The sequence below is a fragment of the Mus musculus genome, chromosome 1 (assembly GCF_000001635.26).
Source record: "Mus musculus strain C57BL/6J chromosome 1, GRCm38.p6 C57BL/6J".
Lineage (NCBI taxonomy): Eukaryota > Metazoa > Chordata > Mammalia > Rodentia > Muridae > Mus > Mus musculus.
In genome coordinates this window covers 41539011-41544914 of record NC_000067.6, presented here as the reverse complement: position 1 = coordinate 41544914, position 5904 = coordinate 41539011, and positions in this window count along the sequence as shown.

Here is a 5904-nt window from a genome sequence, read left to right as displayed (position 1 = left end):
AGAGACACCTAACTCCCACTCTTAGAAGTTCAACAAAATCTACAAATGGAAAAAAAAAAGATAGCATGAATGAAGAAGGCCTAGCATAGAAAAGTAAGTTCCATCCGTTGCAGCTTCAGTTTCTGTGAGCCCCTATGAGCCCTGCTTAGTTGATTCTTTGAACTGTGTTCTCCCAGTGTCATTCTGGTGTCCTTGTCTTCTCTGATTCCTATAACTCTTCTTTCCCCTCTTCTTTGAGGTTCCCTGAGATCTACTGAATACTTGGATTTGGGGCTCTGTATCTGCTCCCATCAACTGCTAGAGGAAGCCTCTCTGAAGACAGCTGGGATAGGTACCAATATGAGTATAGCAGAATAACATTAGGAATAATTTTATTATTTATTTATTTATTTATTTATTTATTTATTTATTTATTTATTTATTGTCTGTAGTGTACAGTTCTACCCTAGGTCTCTGAGTCATTCAGTTTCCAGTTCCTGACCATCCAGGCAGTATCAGTCATGGGCTTCCCCTCATGGGGAGGACCTCAAGTCTGACTAGTCATTGGTTGTCCACTCCCAGAAGCTCTGAGCCACCATTGCCCTGGTACATCTTGAAGGCAGGACAGATTGTGTGCCTAATGTTTTGGGGCTGGTTTAGGGTCCCACTCCCACCAATGGGAGCCTTGCCTGTTTACAGAAGATGGCGAGTTCAGGCTCTCTATCCTCCATCACAAGGAGTCCTTTCCAGGGTCACCCTCATAAGTTCAAGCAGTTACAATTGCACTAGGTTTCTACCAAGCCCCTAAAAGACCACTATTCTAATCACGTCTCCCAACACTCTCTCCAGAGAATATAAAAACAATGTAACTGTTGATTTACCTATGCTAATTTTATCAAGATGGGACAAGGTAGTGTTTCCTACCATATTTATCAGGTTTTTTTTTTTTTCATTCAACACTCAGTGTACTTCCTATTTGAACTTGTCAGCTTCCTATCACCAAGATAAAACACATAATGAAACTGACTTAAAAGTCAAAGGGCAAATTTGAGTACAAGGTTTAAGTTTTGCCATAATAGGACAACATGGTAAAAACACATAGCCAAAACCTGTGCTCCCATTGGGGTGACTGGATAGGCAAAAAGATAATTTGTATCTTAAATAACCGACCTACGATTCATTAAGGGGTAAATTCATGAATGATTTTTTTTCCCATGATGATTTCACAGTCCCTATGAAGCAATCATCTTACAGGGACTTCACTTCTGTTTACTCCACCGAGGATCCAGCCATGAGAACGCATGCTTTGATAAATATTTCAGGTACAGACTAGAACACATTCCAGGGACATAATCATCCTACCTTTATGTTCCTATTTCTGTATTTAAGCTTTCACAACAATCTATTGGCAATAGTCCCTAACATAAAATCTTAATAAAAATAAAAAGTTCTGATTAGGATACTTCCACTCTACAACAAATGTTCAAATGACATTTTTTAGTCCAGACCATTTTCCTTGATTTCCTCTTGATGTGATGGCTTGTTTTTCGTGGGAGCAACAACCTTCATGCTAATCCACCCTGTTGACTAGAGTCTAAAATAAAAGTCTGCTTCTAGTTAGTTATAAAAGACATTTCAGATACAGATTTCATATATAGATATAATCCCATCTGTGCTGCAAGACTATGTGTGCATGTTATCATTATTAAAAAGCAGCACCAACACTAAGCCAGGTGTTAGAAAAAAAAGATTCTGTTTTGTTTCTTCACACCTATTAGAAATGTTTACCAGCATGTGCTCTTGAACAGGTTCCTTGAGTCTGTTATGTCTGTGAGAAGTTTTCGATCTCAAGCCCTCGCTCTATATTCACCATCTATATTACTGTGTATTCGAAGGAAAGACCAAGCAAATTCTACTCTCATATCTAGTAACTAGATGGCTATATGTACCTAAGTCTACTCCCCCATTAGATATGCAGATACCTTCTGGAAAAAAAAAAAACTAACAAAGAAACATAACAGCGTTTCCTTATGTTAAATGTGTGAGTGCTACAATGTCATATAAGTAGTGTACAGCCCACATGTTCAGCACCGGAATTTCCAGTGTGTGTGGTGTGCATCTCTATTAAGTTGAACCACTTGCTAATTTCTCTATGTGAAATGCATCCACCTTCTTTTCTTTAGCAGATGTGATACCACTTAACTCTCCTGGACTCTGTTTGAAACTGTTCTGCTTCCTTGGTGGTACACACTATACCTCTTACACTTTCCTCTTTCCTGCCAATAGCCAAAGTCTCCAGTAATTTTAACCTTGGGCTGCTGGCAGTGTTTAAGCTACACCCTCTGTCTTCACCTGAGCAAATGGGTAGAAAAACCCAGCCCTGTCCTCCATCATTTGTCTCCAATGGGGAATAAGAGATAAGAATATTTCCTGCCAAGCATAGAAAGCTTGACTCTATCCTCACTGCCAACCCACCAGCAAAACTCAGGGGCAATCTCTTGTGGCTCCAATCTCAGGCCATTTTGAACCTGTGTTAGAGTCATCTTGATTGCCTGTGAGACTTTGTTAATTGAATCAAATGTTTCTGGATTCTCTCAGAGGTGTGTGTGTGTGTGTGTGTGTGTGTGTGTGTGTTCATCTGAATCACATTTTTAATGAGATTTTTATCCTGTATTTACTAGTAACTACACAAGGAAGAGTGAAAAATGTCACTCTTTACTGAGATTTTTTTTTTTTTTTTGGCCAGTTTAAAAAGGATGGCTCCATTATAAAAGCAGAAGGCAATTCAGCAGCTGGCAGTTAATTTTACATATCTTCGATTTGTATCTAGCACCAGCCAGAACTGAGTGTGTTTCTAGTAATGCCCCGTACAATTGTATCTCTCTGTGTATTTCAAATTTCAGTTTTATTATAAAACAGCTTGCATTATATTCTGCACTTAAGCTTTACCAAGAAAAATGATTTTCATACTTTCAAGAGTATCCAAAGTGTCTTTTAAGATAACACAGTGCAGAACAGTAGAGAGGCTCACAGTCTGAGCCCTCTCCTGAAAGGATGAAGTGATACCAAGGATCACCACACTGCCTCCTTTTTAAACAAAATGCTTTATGCATACACAATCTTATAGCATGGGGAGAGTTATATCCATCCATAAAGCCTGTATCTGAGGACATATTTCATGACTATCTGGAATTAGGCTTTTCTTAGTTAATAGTTCATCCAGAAGGCAGATTCTTGGCTCTATGAAGAAACCAGTTATCAATTTAAAATTTCCTCACTGGAGGAAATATTTATTTTATGTAAGTATTTGAAATATTTTTACCCAAATCTATGTTATATTATAGGTTTTTTTTTCAGTGGATTTTGAGTTGCTGCTGTCCACCAGGGCATTGACTATATGAATGTATACCTCTTCTAATCACTCAGGAGTCTCCTTTAGACACAGAAGGAGCTTAGGAAATTTAAACTTAACTTATCTCATTGAATTGCCTTTTCAATATTTTTTATTAACATTTCTGTTTGTTTATGGACTACAGTTTAATGTTTCAGGAATTCACATACTTTGTATCACTTGGTATTGTTATCATCATTTTAATAACTGATCTCTTTGTTATAGCAAAGTCTCCTCTTCCACCTGGTTTGACATATACAGTACCCCATTGTTGAGCCTTTTGTCCTGCTGAGAAGTAAGGTTATTGGAAATTATTCCTAAACATAATGCTAACATTCCTCCTTAATCACACACTTTCAATGTCTGGCAACTACCACACTACTACTTTACTCATGGCTTCTGAAATCAGCCTTTTTAGCTATTCTAAATTGCAATGAGATTGTGTGATGTTTCTATTCTGTGATTGGCATATTTCATTTGATGTCTCCCGGTTCATCAGGTCCTCTGCATTGATATCATGAGGTCCAGTTCAGTGTATTTATGGGATTCCTCCTGAATGATAAATGAATGAGTGAGTGGGCCTCTGACTCTTGTGCCTTCTCTTGGGCTCTTTTACTTCTGTTGGTGTCTCTTTTCGAACTGATGTGATAGTTTTTGTTTAACTTTATATTTGATTGTACTTAAAATATGAACAAATACATGAAAACCTAGCCACTAGGGTAAAGGTTAACAACTGAACTGTTATTTGTATCTGCTAAGAAAGGGAAAATTCTGTTTTATCCAGTGGATGACCCTGCACATATCAAATTGTCCAGGACAGGTGTCATGTCTAGGAATAAGGTGACCAGCAAGCAATGGATTCCACAGTGTGTGTGTGTGTATACGTGTGTGTGCACATGCTTTTATTTGATTACAGTTTTGCATTGTTTTGGATTTGGTTTTTAGTGTTGTATATTTTCTAGATTTTGTTTTAATAGGGTTTTTGTTGTTGTTGCTGAGAGAGAACTTTAAGTTGTATAATTTAAAGTTGGAATTTTAGCATTTATATCCAACCAACAAATTATTTTAAATCTAAAATGAGCAACTCAAGGTATATTTTCACCTTCATTAAATTTGATAAATAAAATCAAAATCCATGGTTTGTTTAAGCTTGTGGGAATAAGTTAAGACAAAAATTCTGAGCTTTGAGTGAGGCATATCATATCACTCTTCATGTTCAAGAAACCATTGCTGGAGATACACACAAAAGAAGCGTATACACATACACACACACACACACACACACACACACACTTCTTATGTCTTATGTCTATATTCTCTCCCCATGTGTCTTAGCTACATTTTAGTTGATATAGTGAGACACCATGATCAAGGGAACATATGAAATAAAGTATTTATTTGGAAGTTACAGCTTCAGATGGTTGGAGTTCAGTCCATGATCATCATGATGTGCTCATTGTGACAGGCAGACATGGTGCTGGAGCAGTATCTGAGTGTTTACTTTCTTTTATCCACAATCATAACACATATGAACTAACTCAAAATGGTGTCTGCTTTAGAAACCTCAAAGGCTTCCCTAACTGCCCCAATGGACAGACTTCTTCAGACAATGCAGTTTCTTTCATAACCGTTCTACCAACTAGGAACCAAGCATTCCAATATAAGAAAATAGGGGACAATCTCTTCCAAACCCACCCCTCTTGCTCATTAACATATCCGTGTAACATTTATGCCTCTATTTATGGAACATTATGCTAGTCTTCATTGTCACTTGGATTGAATTTAGAGTCATCTAGTACACAAACCTCTGAGCATATCCATGTCAGCATTTCCAGGGAGGACTAAGTGAGCTGGGATGACCCTTCTAAATGTGGGCAGGGACATTCTATATGCTGAACAGACAGAGAGAAAAGAAAAAGACAGCATTGGCTCCTCTTTACTTTCCATCTGTGCATTCAATGTGACTATCTCTCCAACATTTCTGCTACTCCATCATGATTTGGTTCTCAAAATGTGGTCCAAAATAAGCCATCTGCTTCCTAATTGACTTTGACCAGGGGTTTTGTTATAGCAATGAGAAGAGCAATTGAAAGCATCTACATAGCTATCATTACCTATGCAACCACCTATGTATCTAGTATTTCACTTCTTTGAATTACAGGTAAGCATTATTTAATCTTTTGATTACAATCATAACATAAAGCAAAAATAGTTTCTTCTTTTCCTCCTCCTTTTTCTTCCTCCTCTTTTCTTCTCCTCCTTCTTCCTCTTCTCCCTCCTTCTCCTTTTCTTCTCATGTTAATTGAGACATTCCTGTTTCAGAGTGTTGTTACTTCTGCTGTTTTGTAACTGTCTCTGAGTCTGCTGCTATCAAGGATTTTATGTCCTGATAAATTGGCGCTATGTAATTATATTAGATGGCATCTTGACCATAGAGAGACCACACTGTGTTTGTGGGGTGTGTATACTGCCCACACTCTTAAATAATATTTAGATAATGTAATGACAAAGGAGTAAGATGAGATTAAAAAAAA